This window comes from Odocoileus virginianus, chromosome 31, assembly GCF_023699985.2.
Source record: "Odocoileus virginianus isolate 20LAN1187 ecotype Illinois chromosome 31, Ovbor_1.2, whole genome shotgun sequence".
In the NCBI taxonomy this organism is placed as follows: Eukaryota; Metazoa; Chordata; class Mammalia; order Artiodactyla; family Cervidae; genus Odocoileus; species Odocoileus virginianus.
Genome location: NC_069704.1, coordinates 8,131,978 through 8,149,777, shown reverse-complemented (window position 1 = coordinate 8,149,777; position 17,800 = coordinate 8,131,978). Strand labels below are relative to the sequence as shown.

The window sequence follows — 17,800 nt, the reverse complement described above, 5'->3', positions numbered from 1 at the left end:
CTATATCTCAGGCAAATCTCTAAAGCCCCTGGAAACAGCCTATTCTCCATGTGTCTGGCCTGGAGAGAAAGCAAGTAAGTGAGAGGGAGATAAAGTGAGAAGTAGCAGATGGGGGGTGGGGGGGGGGCTTAAAAATCTCTCCTGGATGAAGATTGGGCCTCATGCTACATGCTTTCCAAAAAAAAAAAAAAGTTTGACTTCTAAGATGTTAGTTAAGACATGAGAGCATTTTAGAGGGTCTAGGAATTACAGCTCTTATTTTTGAAAGAATGGACTTACATGAACAAATAGACCAATAGATAAATAAGGAAACATGGGGTGGGGGAGGGAACCATTCTATACAGGATCATTTAGTTCAGCATATACTTTGGCCACCTGATGTGAAGAGCCAGCTCACTGGAAAAAGACCCTGATGCTGGAAGAGATTGAGGGCAGAAGGAGAAGGGGCTGACAGAGGATGAGATGGTTGGATGGCATCACCAACTCAATGGACATGAGTCTGAACAAACTCCAGGCAATAGTGAAGGACAGGGAAGCCTGTTGTGCTGCAGTCCATGGGTCGCAAAGAGTCGGACACGACTTAGCTGAGCAACAACAGTAGCCTAAAAGTCAAGAAATTTAGCCTGAGAGACATAAAAGTCAGAGGTAGTCAGGAGCAAATCAAGGCTGGATTATACAAATGAATAACTTTTCTATTATTTTTCTAAGCGTCCTTTAGGTATAGAATTTGGCTTCATGTTCTTGGAGGAAGACTTACTAGATGAACCTTTATTTCTGCTTCAGTTTCTTCATTCATATAAATATAAAATATCCAGTTTTCAGCATTGTAGTGATTGGAAATTACATGTATAAATTTAATACACTGACTAGTCAGTAAACTTTTTCTTAAGTAAATATGTTTGGCTTTGCAGCCAGATGGTCTGTCACAACTATTCAACTCTGAAATAGCAAAGTAGCCCTAATCATGACACAAATGAATGAGCATGGATGTGTTCGAGTAAAACTTTATTTACAAAATAAGCTGTCACCCCATAGTTTCCTGATGCTTTCTGGAATATAGTAATTAGTTAATAAGTGGTGACCTTATTATAAAAGCAAATACAGATTGAAATGGGCAGGATGGAAACTAACATTTTGTTGAGCGTGCATGCTCAATAGCTTCAGCTGTGTCTGATGCTTAAGGACCCGATGGACTGTCATCTGCCAGGCTCCTCTGTCCGTGGGATTTTCCCAGCAAGAATACTGGAGTGGTTGCCATGTCCGCCTCCAGGAGGTCTTCCTGACCTGGGGCTTGAACCTGGATCTGCATTAGCAGACGGAGTCTTTACTGCTGAGCCTCTGGGGAAGCCTGTTGCTGCTTGGTCGCTCAGTCGTGTCTGACTCTGTGCGACCCCATGGACTGCATCCCTCCAGGCTCCTCCATCCATGGGAATCTCCAGGCAAGAATACTTGAGTGGGTTGCCATTTCCTTGGTAGATTCTTTACCGCCGAGCCACTGGGGAAGCCTACTATATACCTATTTTGTTCCAAGCCTTATACCAGCTGCTTTTTAAAAACATATAATCATTTATCTTGTCATTTGTCATGACAACCTGGTGAGACAGGTATTAATACCTGGCGACACCAGGTATTAATAGACCTATTTAGAAGTCAAATCTAGACTCGGGGAGCTTCAGCAGCTGACGGAAGATGCAAAGGCACTTTTGGACCCTGATTTGCTACTCTAAAATATGTGTTTCCAATCACTACGCTGGGGTGATGCACCAAGAAATTTCCTGCAGTTCATATGAGGTGAAAATTGAAATTAGCACTTCTTGATAAGGGGAGCAGACACTGTCAGCTTCCACTTCCCAGAGCTTCGACAGCAAGCTGGTGGCTGTCCGTGTGTAAGCGCAGAAATATTTGACCTGTCTTTCTTTCAGAGCGTCTGGCTGGACCTCGAGTTTCATAACCCCCCTCCCCACCCGCCTTGGAGAATGCTTAAGCCAAGGTGTATTGTTTGCAAATGCTTATTAGATGCTAGACAGATGTTGGCAAGTTTTATTTGGCCTGAGATGGAGTTCCAGAGTCTGCTGAAGCCTGGCTGTGCTCACTGACCGTCTTAGCCAAAAAGAGCTGCTAATTAGAGGGACGCTCTGCTTGTCTCTACCTCTGGAGCTAGGTTTTCCCACTCTGAGCTTGCCTGTTTCAGCCTGAGTTTGTTTGGCTTTTTGCTATAGATCTAGACAGCAAATTTACAGTCCTTTTATAATCTATGAAGCCTGGTACACCAATGCAGAATTTACCAGACTATATTCTAAGACGTTCTTAGGTAGCTGGGCTAAGGGTTAAGGGCTGGTAAGGATTAAGAGTATGGCTCTGGCATCAGAAAGCTCCAGGTCTGAAAGTGGGAAAGGGTATTTGTGTTCAAATAAGTCTGAAGGTACTAGGTTAAACGAAGCTGAACATTAATTGCAAAATTAATTACAAATTACAAAATGTCTCACCTCATGCACTCTCCTACCTCAAATCTCCCAGTGGCTTCCTATCACAATGAATAAAATCCTAATTCCTCACTACTGCCTACAGATCTCATATCCTCACTGCATTCAGATCTCTGTTCAAAGGTCACCTCCATGTCTTACTCTAGTTAAAAGAACACCCCCCCCTCACCACCAGCTATTGTCTGATCCCTTGCCTCGTTTTAGACGTCTTCTCAGCAAGTATCTACTGGAGACCGTAGCATAAGTTTGATTTCCTTTTTTTCGTCTACTCTTTCACCATAAGTTCCACAAATAAAACGACCCCACATGTCTTGTTTTCTGTTGTATTTCTAGCAATTGGAATTACATATTGAATGAACACATGAGCCATGAATTTCCAAGAACAGGACGGTGTCAAGTGTTCACCACTCTTTTGGCCACAGACACTTTTTAAACTTATTTTTTTAACTTTTTTTTTTTTTATCCTGGAGTATAGACTATTAACAGTGTTGTGATAGTTTCAGTTGGAGAGCAAAGGGACTCAGCCATATATATACATGTATCCATTCTCCCCCAGATTTCCCTTCCATCCAGGCTACCGCATAATATTGAGCAGAGTTCCCTCGCTATATAGTAGGGCCTTGTTTGTTATCCATTTTAAATGTAGCAGTGTGTACATGTCCACCCCAAACTCCCTCACCATCCCTTCCCCCTCCCTTCCCCCCCGGCATAAGTTCGTTCTCTAAGCCTGTGAGTCTGTACGAACAATTTTTTGAGGTGCATCTCATGCGGAGACTGTCCCACTGGACAGAGAACTGCTCCTCTAGTGCAGTCTTACTGCCAAGAACTACTTCAATGATAGACACCAAGAGCAGCAATAACAATAGGATGCTGATACTGAGTGCATTTCTGGGCTAAGCAATGCAGTTGCTCTATATCATTTAATTATCACAATAACTTTATGGAGTAGGTGTTACTAATGTTTTGCCTTTAATACAGATGAAGAAAATGAGGCTTAGAGCAAATAGCAAACTCTCAGACCTGGAGCTTTCTGATGCCAGAACCATACTCTTAACCCTTACCCAGCCCTTTCCCTGGGCTGTGAATTTCTCCATGCGCTAAGACAGAGAAACTCCTTATCTCCATCCCTTCTCTGCCCTCCCCTTCCTCCCACTAGCTGTAGACAAGTCCTTGCTATAACTGCCAGATTTTCCGCTGTCTCTAGTGACTCAGCCTCAGATCCCTAGACGGGCCTCCTCTGTCCTTGGTACTGGTTTTTCAAAATCCCAGGCAATGCAAACTTTGATCCTGGGGGCCACCTCTGAAAGCAAGGACATTCCCTAAAGTCTGCAGTCTGAGACGGTTTCCTGTCCCAGGGCTGGGCTGGCTTCCCCTAGTCATGTATTATGACATCACTTTGCATAGTTGAGAGCCTAGAGGGCTAAGCATGAAAACAAGTTCAAGTTTTAGGCTTTCTGAACATGCTCTGGTGAGGAAGGGAAATCCAAATCTGGAACACAATGGATTTTATTCCAGTTGTATTTGATTTTAGAAAAACTAGATAGACAGATCTTTCTTTTTAAAACTTTAAAGGAAGAGTTGACCTATGAGCGGACGAGAATTCCATGATGATAAAGTGATGATAGAGAGAAACATGCCATGGAATGGGATGACAGCAAAGGGACATTCACTCTGTACAGAGGAGGTGGGTCCTGAACTGAGTTTTAACAAAAGAATATGAGTAGGTGACAAATACAGGGAAGGACATTCTGGGAAACAAGGAATGGCATTTGGAAAAACATAAAAAGCACGAAATGGTTGGTGTGGAAAGCACAGATTACAGCTGAAGGTACAAGGTTCATTTGGAGACCTGGCCCAGACCACGGGGAAAACTGATGCCTTCCTAGGGATTCTTTTGTGGCCAGAAGAGAATCATTTGACAAAAGCTTTATGCCTGGGAATCTTGATTTCTATAATCCAATGCTGAGGGACAGATTGAAAGGGAAGACTGGGAAATAATAGGGAAATGCCGCAGTCATCCATCTGTGAGACATCACAGTCTGAGCTAGCATGATGATGGGGAGGGTGGGAGGCAGTGAACTGATTTTTACAGGTCAAGGTGGTAGAGTCCGGAGAATTGGTGTATGATGGGATAGTAACAAAAATGTGGGAAAAGATAAGGAGTTAATCCTAGAGTTAAGTTTTCATTATAATATCTGCTAAGAGAGAAACAGGTCAGGGAAGGGGGACGATGGGTGAGTTTCAGTTTGGGTCACTTTGAATTGTCTTGCCCTTTAGTAAAATGCATTTGAAGTCATTCCTTGGAAGATCCTACCCTGGGATTATATTCAAGAGGACTCAAGGCTCTCCTATAACTTCTAATGCAACATACCAGGCTCCACCTGCTATTGAATGGATAAGAAGTTTAAATAAGACAAAGTCCACACTAGTGTTTACCATAAGTATTGACTGCTCATCACTATGAGAGCAGGTGGGCTGGATGAACTTACTAAGTTGTTAGACATTGGTGACATTGGAGTGATGGAGGCAGTAGCAGGTGAATAGCAGGTAAAGGATTGGCTCCAATTTCTACCTCCTGCTGTTTATATTCTTGTGTAATTCCTTGTTGCGTGTGGGATGGCTAGAGACTTCCTTCAAACCAATGGAACGTAGCTAAGATAATGTGATGTCACATCCACCCTTAGGCTACTCAAGATTGTGATATCTATCTTGCTTGCAAGTTCTCTATCTCTCTTGCTGGCTTTGATGAAGCAGCTATGCTGGAGGCTATGCTGGAGTCTATGCTGGAGAGGCCCACGTGGCAATAAAGTGAGGGTGGCTTCAGACCAACAGCTAGAAAGGAACTGAATCTCGCCAACAACCACATAAGTGAGCTTTAATCATTCCCCAGTTGACCCTTCAGACGAGACCCCAATCCTGGCCAACCCTGTGGTTGCAGCCTCATGAGAGACCATGATGCAAGACGTCCACCTAAGCTGTGCTTGAAATCCTGACCTACAGCAACTTGCAGGATAATTAATGTGTGTTGTTCTAAACGATCAAATTTTGTGGGAATTTGTTATGTAATGATAGATCGCTAATACAGAGGACTCCTTGGCTCAGCCCATGTGCTCTAAAGCTGTTCAGGGAATAAAACCCTGCTGATTTTTCCTTTCTAAAGAATGTATTAGCTCTGACACTTTTTATATTGCCCCCGTCTTCCAAGAGCATGAGTTAGAAGACCTCAGATTCAGTGCTGGCCCTGTTGCCAATTGGCATGAGGTCTTAGAAGGACTTTTTCCTTTTCCATGTCTCCATTTCACCATCTTTAAAATGAGGGAAGATAAATTATGCCAGCAATTTCCAAAACCTTTTGTTTTTCTTTGGCCGTGGAACTCTTTCATCAAATGACATCTCATGAGGAAGCTAGTGCCCCAAAGAGATGAGTGGAAGGGTTTTAGAATGAAATAATGCCATTGGCAGCAACATGAATAGACCTAGAGATTGTCTTACTGAGTGAAGGTAAGTCAGAGAGAGAAGGAGAAATAGCATATGATATCCTTATATGCAGAATCTAAAAAGAAATGATACAAATGAACTTATTTACAAGACAGAAACAGACTCACAGACTTAGAGAAAAACTTACGGTTGCCGGAGAGACGAACTGGGGAAAGAGATAGGGAGCTTGGGATGGACATGTACACACTGCTTATTTAAAATGGATAACCAACAAAGACCTACTGTATAGCACAGAGAACTCTATTCAACGTTATGTGTCAGGCTGGATGGGAGGGGAGTTTAGAGGAGAATGGATGTATGTGTATGTATGGCTGAGTCCCTTTGCAGTTCATCTGAACCTATCACAACACTTAATCAGCTACACTCTACTATAAAATAATTTAAAAAAAAAGAGTGGAAAGGCTTTGGTTGAAATAGGCTGGGTGATTGGCCTTTCCACCTCTACCTGGCCGCCCCTAGAACACCTTGGAGGAGCCTCTCAATTCTTTTGTCCAGGACCCTGGCTTGGAGACTACCAACAAGCCCTTTTAGTTTCAACATTCTATGGGCTGAAGGGAAATTCTTTTTAACCCCCCTCCCGCCCCCACCTATCAATTGGAACATCCTCCTGTGACATCTCTGCATGGGGCTACCTCTATGCATCCACGCGAGGACCCAGGACATAAGGACCTCAGAGAGCAGACCACTTCCTTGGAGGCAGCACTGCAGGTATCTCTGCCCACTGCGAGCCACCTCCTCAGCAGATGCATTTCTCCTGGACCATCAGAGCTCGTCAGGTGTGTGCTCCTCCCGGCTGTCTCCTCCCTGGGTGGGCAGTCATGGCTTCCTTGGCTGGAGGCCCTCACAAACTTCACTGCTGTTATTGGTGGTGGTGGTGGTTGGTGGGTTTCGTGGTGCCGGCCTACCCTGGATGCAGGTAGGGTCTCTGCTGAGGGTCTCTGGCTGGCAGGGAGTCCAGTATTGCTCTAAGTTCTCCTGTGCTGGCTGTGATGTGTCACTTTCTGCAGCAAGGTTTGCATATGCTTATTGCATGGCATGCCTAGCAGAGCTCCCAGGGCACTGCCAATAGCCAGGATTTCCCTATGTGGCATCCACTGCATAGAGCTAGATCCAAAATACTTGCACTTGCACTCAATACTCAATCTGCTTTGAACCAAAATATACTGAATTGCACTCAGGATTCAATGTTCCATCTCTTTTTTGCCTCGTGTGTATGTGCATGCTCAGTTGTGACCGACTCTGCGACCCCATGGACTGTAGCCTGCCATGCTTTTCCATCCATGGCATTTCCCAGGCAAGAATACTGGAGAGGGTTGCCATTTCCTCCTCCAGAGGATCTTCCCAATCCAGGAATCAAACCCACATCTCCACATCCCGCATTGGCCAGCATGAGAAGTCTCATTTTTTTCCTGCCTACCACCAAGTATGGTTTTATCCTGAACACATCCCTGGGAGATTAAATTTAAGTTGTCTGATATATCTCTCTGTCTAAAGTCTACCATTGGAAATTCTTGTATTTGTGTTAAGCATTACTGTCTCTATTGAACACTGTTTAAAAATGTGATTGTTCCTCTAGCAAGTAGCCTGTTACCTCTAACCTCTTTTCTCATCTGGAAAATGGAAGTAATACCTGAATGTCCAATGACACAGTGAGAGAAGCACCATTTGGGGAGTTCCTGGCGGAGAATCCCAATGCCACCACCTTCTACTTTGTGCAGGTGATAACCTTTTGTGGCCTCAGTTCACTTAGCTGTGAAATAATATTTGGTTGCTGGGAAAATCTGAGAGTGATACACAGAAAATTTATTTTATACTTTTGTAAATGTATGAGAATCCTGCTTTATCAGAACTGTGTCTGGCATGTGAAAATGCTTCTGTCACCATAGGAGCCAGTTCAGAAGCCAAGTGGTGGTGTGCTTTTTGTTCATTTCCACTAGGACAGCAGAGTTTCTTCAACAATACTTTACGGAGGGCCTGCCACCGGCCAGCAGGTGGCTAAGCTCTGGGGAGAGTGAGCTTCCAGCAGACAGCGTTCCCGCCTCCCTGATGACTGTCCTCAACACTGCAGTCAGGTGGTGGGCGGAGGAGACCGTCAGGGCCGTTATGGTGCACAGAGGTACGTGGGGAAGGTGCAGAGCTCTGCGGGAACTGTCAGAGGGGTGTGTGAGCCCGCCAGCAGGGCGAGCGTTTGCTCACCTGTGTGTGTGCCCTACTGCATGTCTCAGGCTGGCAGCAGGGGTGAGCCTGGATCAGGCTTCACCCTCCTGCGGTTTCCAGCCTGGCAGGGGAAACATGCCTGTGCATGCATGCTAAGTCACTCCAGTCGTGTCCGACTCTTTGAGACCTGGTGGACTGTAGCCCGCCAGGCTCCTCTGTCCATGGGATTCTCCAGGCCAGAAATACTGGAGTGGGTTGCCATTCCCTCCTCCAGGGGATCTTTCCAACCCACAGATCGAACCCATGTCTCCTGAGGCTCCTGCATTGGCAGTGTACTCTTTACTGCTGAGCCACCAGGAAAGCCCCAAGCCACTGGCAATAGGCCCTAATCAATGACTGCAGAATACTACAAGGAAGGTGGTGGTGGCGTAGTTGTTCAGTCGTGTCTGACTCTTGCGACCCCATGCACTGTAGCCCACCAGGCTCCCCTGTCCATGGGACTCTCCAGGCAAGAGTACTGGAGTGGGTTGCCATTTCCTTCTCCAGGGGATCTTCCTGACCCAGGGATCAAACCCACGTCTCTTGTTTCCTATACTGACAGGCTGGTTCTTTACCACTCACGCCACCTGGGAAGCCCCTAGGGGAAACATTTTATGCTAGAGATCACACACTACTTACTTCGTTACAGTTTCTGCAGGGAGTGGGCCCTGAAAGAATGAGCTGGAGAGAGCAGCGGCAGCCACCTGCTGAAAACACTAGAGTCTGAAGGACACATCTCTGCCTCTTTCTGGGCTCTGCTCTCTGTCCACCTCGTCTGTTGTCAGAGATGAATAGGACTTCAGTGTGGAGTGTGACGGTTATATCCACGTGCTCAGGACTTGGAACTGCCTTTGAGTTCTGACTCCGGCAATCACTATCTGCGTGGCCTTGGGGAAGCCACTTACACTTATCCAGCCTCGGGTCCCCTAGGTTTGAACTGAGAGGCATTTCTACTTGCTGGAAGCAATTGTTGCAGATTAATGGCACAATGCCTGTAGAGTCCTCAGTAAATATTAGTTATTACCATTGTCAGTCCCTCCTAGAACGTTTTGGACACGTTCATGTAGAAGTTAGTAGCTGCCAACTCACCTTCTCCAGGGTAACAGTTGATCAATGGTTAATGCTGAAACAAGCCGTCTACTTTCAGAGCTTATGAAATATTTCTGGCTCTTGACAGAGGGGAGGTTAAAAGACCATCCAAAGCTATTTGAGTTACCATGGCTGCATAATTAAGGGCCTGTGAATTTCAGGATATTTAAAAAATCTGAAACAACTTGGCATGAAGTGATTTTTTTTTTCATTTTCACTCACAAATAGACTAAAAATACACATGAAAGGGATTTTCCACTCCCGATCTGCTTTCAGTGTGGGCATCTGACTTTTTTTTCCAGGATGGAGGGTCAAAGGGAGTGATGAGGTGTTGAACTTATGTTGCTGCTGAAGTTAAGGAGAGACCAGAAAAATGGGACAACAGGGGAGGAAACAGAAAAGGGATTTCTAGGCTCAGGGCATAACTGAAATAAGTAATCTGGTCACCAGGGTGAGAATCAGGTACGCATGTAGGCATGTACAGTCCCTTGTGAAAGTAAGGCCACCGCTCTTCGTTTTGAATGGAATTATGGCCTAGAGTTTACGGGAGTTTAGAGGGGCTTTCCTTCTTGGAAAGGAACTTTCATCTAATGCTTCCCACATGTCAAAGGTGTGTATACTGGCCTGGGATTAGATTCAAGGGGATTCCCTGTGATCTTCTCAAAGTAAGATGTGATTGACTCATGTTGATTTTTAGTCACTAAGTTGCATTCTACTCTTTTTTGACCCCATGGACTATAGCCTGCCAGGCTCCTCTGTCCATGGGATTTCTTAGACAGGAAAACTGAAGTGGCTGCCATTCCCTTCTCCAGGGGATCTTCCCGACCCGGGGATCATACCTGCGTCTCCTGCATTGCAGGTGGATCCCTTACCACTGAGCCACCAGGGAAGCCTGGTGGGCTTTTAGAGGGGCTCTCAAAGGCAGGAAGAAATAGAGGCTTGGTGAAGCCAAGGAGGGCCTGAGGACATAGAGCAACATGGGGAACGATGGAAACACCCAGGGAAGAGGGGTGGTGGATGAGCACACCTGAGGGGCTGTGGTCCAGGACAGCATCACGTACACTCACCTTCAGGATGAGGCTTGGAGCAGCTGCTCCACATGAGACAGCAGGGAGTCTGAGCTCGACCATAACCCAGGGGAATTTGTGGCTCAGAGCTTACATCTATTTCCTGATCTCCTGGGATTCACTGCCCCAAGGCTGGGCACCCTGACTTCAATTCATCTGCCAATCAGCCCTTTTGAAAACAGATGCTCTCATTCACCTGGCTTTCAGAGAGGATGCAGGTACAGGTACAGCCCTGCTTTCCCAGTCAGAGCTCCCACCTGTCCAACAAGGCGAAGGGCGTGCCTCCTTTTCTAGGATGAAACTCAGCAATAATGACCTGACCGCTGCCTCTAGGGTCATTCTTCTCTCTCCCAGGCGTGAAATTTGAACGTTTCTGTCTCCAGGCAGAGCATTTCAACACCAGGAGCTGACCTTTTCTGAGCACCATGAAAAATGATATACGCAAGGCTATTCTGCAAAATCAATAGACGCCAAAGCCAGCTGAGGGCTTCTCTGCCACCTTGGCCAACCACTAAAAGACATCCTTCAGGGCTTCATGGAAGTCTGCCCAGCCTGACTGCTGGAGGTGATACAGCCTAGTGGAAAAATAGTAGGGTGTTGGGCCAAAAGTTTGGGTTCAAAGCCAGCTCTGCCCTCACTTATGGAAACCCTTCGATGCATCATTTCAACTTCCTTGGGTCTCAATTTCTCTGGCCATGAAATGGGTCCAGTAATTCACAACTTGCAGTGTTGGAGTGAGAAATCGATGAGGAACCAAAGGCAAACCCTCCTATCACACATATGATATATAGTTCTGCATAACTATTTTGAGTGTGTGTGTGTTTTATCATCACAGAGGGCTTGTATATGGAGTTAACTTAAATGTCTGTTCCCTACTCTGCATTCCAAACCACCGTGACTTCAGCGTGACTTGTGTATTAAGCCAGCTGGATACTTTTGCCTCTAAGAAAGCATGGCTGTTTGTAGAAATCCAAGGGGAGGTGAGAATAGGTGTTCGAAGTCCATTGTGAGCATTAGAAAGGGTAGGATTAAGGGGGATATGTTTTTCATTCTGTCAGCTTGAATTCCCTTTCCAAATTCCATTCTGGTTATATGATCAGGCTACTGCTGTATTTATGGGTGGCCACAGTCTGGCTGGAGGGGCAGATTTAGTCAGAGAGAACTTTTATTTTTTCCCTTCTAAAGGCAGTTCAAGAAGCAGCAGCATTCAGCAGGAATGTGGCCGAATGGGTCCGATTTGAGGGTCGTGGGGAGCTGGGTCTGAAACAAGGCTCCATCCCTCTGAGATCTGTGACTCACGCTCTCTGCTTTTCGAGGTTTGTCCAGTGGGTATGGTCCCTTTCGGACACATGCGGATCTTCAGTGAGATGAGGTATACAAAGATTTAGAGAGTGGGCTTTCCATGTGTTTTGGCTGTTGCTGTCATGACAGTTAATTACAAACTCGTGCTTTACTAAATATTTAACACCCTCCCCCTCCCCCCACCCCCGCCCCTGCCCTGCCCTGGCATATATGTCTATCTGCTGTGTTACCTGGGAAACTTCTTGGAATTCTACTGGATTGCGAGGGCCACAAATCCTTGTCAAAGTGCAAAACTGCAGCCTGAACACACACTACCTGGCTTCCTAATTTTTAACTGTATTCTGCGTGTCCAAGATTCTGCGGAAGTGTCCCAGAGGCTCAGGGCCCTGGGGTGAGTTTTGGAACCCCCAAACCTGCTTCAATCAAATCGGCCCACATTTACCTGCTGTATATCAGGATTTTGCCTGATTCATTTTCATTTCCATTTCACTTAATGAATATTTCCACTGCCTTTTGAAAACCACTGTCTCAGAACATTAATCTTGGCCAAGTCCTTGCAAATTGATAAACAGGAAAACCAAGGAAAACCTCCATTTGTTGAGCTCTTACTACATGCCAGGTGCTATACCAAGTTTGATATATATTATCTCACTGAGAGTCACAAGAGCCCTATGAGATACAGATGTTTCTCCTCTCTATGGATGATAAAGCCAGTGTTTGGAAGGCTGGTTCCTTTGGGTGAGGGAGGAGTTGGTGAAAGGAGATAGGGAAGCTAGGTTTTTCAAAGCATAGGGAAAAAGATCTTAACACCTGAAGAGCTTGGCAACACACTTCTCAATTCTTATCCAGTTCAAACTGCTTGTGCAAATCAGAGAATAGGCATATTCGTTTTCTTCCCCCAAATGCCATCACCTCCCAGCAACACACAGTTTCAACGCGCAGTCGCTTCTATCTGCTGCAAAGGGCTGGATGCGCACACTGCCAGCAGACTTCCACAGGTTTCAACAGCACCCAGCAAAGCTTTCCCCCACCCTTGAGTTAGCCTCGCCACATCTCAGGACCAGGCAGGAAGCCGGCTGGGGCAGGCAGGAGGTTTTATTTCTAAAGCACAGATGAGAAAATACCACCTAAAGGGGGAAAGTTCACAAAAACATGAAAAAGAGGCATTCATTCTTCAAGGGAGGCTCCCTGTCCCACTCTCCCTCTGGATGGAACACATTCCAAGGACTCCCTCGGCGGCAGCATGGTACTTTATAACCGACAGCTTTGGAATCCGCAAACGCCCAAACTCAAAACCTGTGCCTTCTGGCATCAGTGCTCGACATTTTACATCCAACCCAAGCTGCTCCCTTTTCTCCCAAGCTGTGCCAACATAACCTCCAGCTTGTAAAATGCAGCCAAGAGTCCAACCTGCCAGCTAGAGAGGTGCCTTCAGACCTGGTGGGACAGAAAGTCAGGGAGCAGGAGTCGGGGTGGGGTGAGGCGCGCACAAGAAACAACCCAAGATCGGTGCAGTGCCTCATTTTACCCCCAAGGTGGTAGCAGTTTGGGGCAATGACAGTGATCACCCAGACTTCCAGTTCTGGAGCCCTTGCTCCTCCAATTTCTTTATATTTCATTTCCTTATAATGACAACAGAAGTTATTGTCCCCATTTTAAAGAAGTGAAAACTGAGGCTTGAAGAGGTTACATATTTTTACCAGGGTCCTGTGTGGTGTGGCAGTTATGGGAACACTAAAGGGATCCTTGGCTTCAAAAACCAAGTTCCTAATCCCCTGATAACACTGCTGGAACCAAGAAATCCCCCTATGTTCTTTCCAGTCTGCCAGGGGAGCTGTGCTTCCCATCCCCAGGGGCAGTTATCTCTCAGGGCTTTCTGCAATGAGAAGTGGGAAGGGAGAGGTGATTCTAGAAAGATATGGGATGCTGCTGACTCTGAGCACCTCAAACATACCCAGGTGCCCAGCCCAGGGATCAGGAGGCATCCTTGATCAGGAGGCATCCTTGGGGAGTCCCCCGGCGGCCCTTCAGAATCTACCGCTCCCATCCTGTAGTCCACACTTGTCCATCTGACCTTAGGAGTTACCATCTCTGTTCACCCAGCCCACATCCCCTTCCAAGTCTGACCACAGGGTGGATGTCCTAGGGATGGTACACAACTCTTTGTAAACTGTAAGGTAAAGGTCGCTGAGATGTAAAATCTTATTGTTCTTCTACCATCTTCTTTGAATCTCCTCCTAACCTATCCCATGGAAAGGCCACGAGCAAACTCCACTGTAAAACTCTGCTACCTTAAAACTCTCAAACAGAAATATTCACAGGTGAGTCAGCCAGGTAGTCAGTGAAGAGTGAATTCTTACTCTCCCTCTGAAGAATAGCAGCGCTAACAACTTCCTAAAAAGTTCCCTGCACGTGGAACTCTTCATAGAACTAAAACAAGCAGACAGAAATCTCCAAGACTGGAAGGGGGCAAGTAGAAACAAGTCAAGGTGCATCGGATCATAGCATATACATTCTGCCAGCAACCAAAATAAAGCCAAAGTTTTATCATTTAGGAAACCACGACCCACTTGGTACCGGAAATGCAAGCAGTCTATCATAGTGATCTTTGGTAATGGGGTGAAACAGACTTACCTTTCTGGAGTTGGGAAAGCCCTAGATTCTTGAGTGAACCAGCTCCATGGAACAAGTACCTGGATGTGAGCAGCGGGGCTCCCTGCGCGCGGCCCCCCAGTGTCCTCCCGAGCCCGTCTTTGTGCGGAGGAGGACCGGCGGCGCGCGGAGTGAGTGCCTGCGCGCGGGAGAGCTTGTGACAGTAGGCAGACTGTGGCCGGTGCAGCCAGCTTTGGCTGGCTTATATAGCGAGCTCCTTCCTCTGAAATGGGACGCCTCGCCTCCAGTCATCCTTTCCCACTTTTTCAGTTGGTGAATTAAAGGAACAGCCCTCCCAGCGGAACAGCGTTAGCTCATGAAAGACGCACTCGCTCCCTGCTCTCTGCCAGGGAGAGAACCTATTTGCATACAATTTATTGCAAAAGTAGGAATTCCCTCTTTCCTCTTCTGCCCTCGACCGGGAGCAGCTGTTAGTAAAGTGTGACTTTTGCTTTGCTCCCCCAAAAGGATTTTCTAATTGTGAGACAGCAGCGCAGGGAGCGAGGGGGGAACTATGGCTCTCTCCCCAGGCAGGCTGGAAACGCGGCAACAAGACCCGGGATCGCCAGCCCCGGGTGCTCACCGGGCAGCAGCTGCTCCGTGGCACCTTGGAGAGAGCGGAGAGGCTGAGCGGAATTCCTGGAAAGAGGAGATAAAGCCTTTCAAAAGCCTGGGCTGTTTGGGGTTTCTGGGGCCAGCAGAGAGATAAGGGATTAGTTCTCAGCAGGTGGGAACAGCGCTGGGCACACAGATCAGTTCCCAGCCTCTTTTGCGGGGGGAGAGAGCCTTGCCCAGCTGCTTAGAGGCAGTGTTGTCTCAGCCCTGGTACGCTACAGGGGAGTAGCTTTTTGACACGGTTCATGCCCTGTACAGTGATCCTGTCTTCTAAGCTGGGTCTTCTAAGAGAGTTCCCTGAGGTTTCTTCTCAATTGCTGAAAGGTATCCATCATAAGAAAAAAAAAAAAAAAAGTAGCTAGTTAATCTTTGAAACATAAGCTGTGCCTTTGCTCTCCAGCCTGCTGTGGATTCTGTCCAAGCTCTGAGTCACTGGTGAGTTTGGTGGTTAGCATGCAGTGGGAATCCTCAGGGCACACACGGGCATGGGAGGGAGCGGGGAGGCGGCCAGGCCAGGGCGCCCAGGCTTGAGCTCCTCACGGCTCTTAGTACTTTGGGGGATCCTGGAGGGAAATGAGGCACCACTTAAGCTGTAGCTACTGCCAGACCCTCCTTTATGAAGTCTGTATTCGGTGTCACTCAAGGTGCTTTATGGACACTTCAGTACATCCTCTAACCAGAAAGTGTAATAGGCACACCTGCTGTCCCCTTTTTACAGACAAAGAAACTGAGGTTCTGAGAAGTATTGGAATACATTGAAATGCCAGCCCTCGGTTCCATAGTTCTATTACACGTTACAGCCCAGGAACATTGTTCAGATGATATTTATACAATGTTTTATGCCTTGTTAGATTGTAACACTGCTTGTATAAACATCACTGCTGTATTTGTATATGGAAGCTGTGTTTCTTTGTTCCACAGGGCTAATTCAGAGATCCTTAATTTTCTTAGAATTAAGCACTAATAACAGAGATTTCAATAATTCACCTGTTTTCCGTACTGAAGATATCACCCCACACTTATCACTATTGATGTGGGCCTCAGTTTCCCTATCTGAACAAAGCGGGGCAAGTTAGGTCATTCCTACGGTCTCTCTGGCCCCGGCGTTCTAGGATTCTTTGCTTTAGTGGCCTTCCCAGATGGCAAGAAAGCCCATAAATAGTCATGTCATTAAATAGTTCATTTGAACTTTTGAACCTTTTTGGCTGATTCAAATGTTGGTTGTTTTGGAAGTTTTTAATTCTGTGTTTTAGCCAAAACATATTGTTGTAGCATCAGGCCATGTATTCTTACCATTAGTGAGTGCTTCCATTTCTCTTAGCTTTCCAATGTCTGCTGGGGGTAGGGAATACAATAATAGAATAGTATATTATACATGTTATATGGCATAAATACTATATTTACATATAATACATAATCAATACATATTTGTCACTGCATGTATATTTAAATGGAATAAGAGTGTGTGCTGTAAAGCTGGGTGATACCTATGGCTTCTTCTGGGAAACTCCCAAGCCTGGCCCCCCATCCTTGTAGTAACTTTCCTGCTGTCTCAGCAGTAAAGAATCCCACCTGCCAATACAGGAGACATGCATTTGATCCCTGGGTTGGGAAGATCCTCTGAAGAAGAAAGTGGCAACCCGCTTCAGTATTCTTGCCTGGAGAATTCCATGGACAGAGGAGCCTGGCAGGCTCCATGGGGTCGCAAAGAGTCAGACTGAAGCGACTTGGCACGCATTACAAGTGGCTCCCCCAATTGCAGGGAAGGAAAAAAAAAAAGCCAAATGTAATCAAGCTGGTCCTCAAGGCAGGAAACAAGCCGGTGGAACAAACAAATAAGAATATTATAAGGCATTAAGTTAGCTGTCATAGAAGTATATTCCAGTAACATAAAAATGAGATGTTTAGCTTTATTTGTGTATTTTTAGAAGAGGCTACTTATAAAAGGAGTTTTCTCCAAAACCTTTGTGGTATCTTAAGCCATACCTTGGCTTTTAAGTAAGAGGAACCCAGATAAGACACTTGTTTTCATCTTTCTCTGGGGCTTCTGCAGCCCCCCTTCCAGGGAAATGGGTCTGCATACACCATATGCTCTCCAATACCTGAACCTTTGCTAATGGTACACTCTGCCTGGAATCTCCACCTCTACCTTCGCACATCCACTTGGCATCCAATTTGGATCTAACTTCACCATGAAAGTGTAAGAAAGTGTTTATTTGCTTGGTCATGTCTGACTTTGTGGACCCCCAGACTCTAGCCCTCCAGGCTCCTCTGTCGATGGAATTCTCCAGGCAGAAATACTGGAGGGGGTTGCCATTTCCTTCTCCAGAGGATCTTCCTGACCCAGGGATGAAACCCAGGTCTCCCACATTCCAGGCAGATTCTTCACCGTCTGAGCCCAGCTTCACCATGGGGCTTTCTAGATGTCTTCCACAAGAAGTGCTTCCATGCACCATAGCCTGTTATAACTCTGTTAGGGCATTTATTGCCTGTGCATGGTATAACTACATGTGTATATGTCTAGTTTCTTCTCCTATTCACTGGGCTTCCAGAGGACGATAGTCACATCCACTTTTCCTTGCCTAGCAGAGAACCTTGGGGATTGTAGAAGCTCAGTAAATGTTTACTGAATGAAAGAAACCATGGAGGAACAAGTGAACGTTTTCCACGCCGTGTTTTATAATGAACTTCTTCTTGTTTCTCTCTTAGAGCAAGAGGGAAACTAGATTGCCCAACACGTCCATTTCCCAGATGAGGAGAGGGGCCTATGGAGGATAAATGACTTACCCAAGGCTACCCTGGCTGTGTTCCACGTAGATCGTCATCAAGGTCCGACTGGAGCAACCAAACCGTATTAAACATTACAGCAGAAGATGTTAACAGACTTCGTGACCGCTC

General features: G+C 46.2%; 1 protein-coding gene and 1 long non-coding RNA gene across 14 annotated transcripts in view; one reads left to right on the top strand and one right to left on the bottom strand.

The window, feature by feature from the left end:
• Positions 1 to 14,526, bottom strand: part of TNC (tenascin C) — a 101,478-nt gene extending 86,952 nt beyond the window's left edge. Inside the window, exon 1 of one of the 12 annotated variants that reach the window (XM_070459211.1) lies at positions 14,270 to 14,526. The gene's annotated coding sequence lies outside the window, so the exon portion shown is untranslated. The remainder of the gene's footprint in view (positions 1 to 14,269) is intronic. The other 11 variants (XM_070459214.1, XM_070459213.1, XM_070459212.1 and 8 more) reach the window with 11 other exon arrangements.
• Positions 3,225 to 9,645, top strand: LOC139032392 (uncharacterized). 2 transcript variants are annotated; one of them, XR_011484915.1, is made up of 5 exons: positions 3,225 to 4,167; positions 4,761 to 5,030; positions 7,558 to 7,699; positions 7,919 to 8,097; positions 8,827 to 9,645. It is a non-coding gene; the product is annotated as an uncharacterized lncRNA (long non-coding RNA). The 2 variants fall into 2 exon arrangements; XR_011484914.1 differs by lacking the exon at positions 4,761 to 5,030 and having other exon boundaries at positions 3,238 to 4,167.
• Positions 14,527 to 17,800: the final 3,274 nt, after the last annotated feature.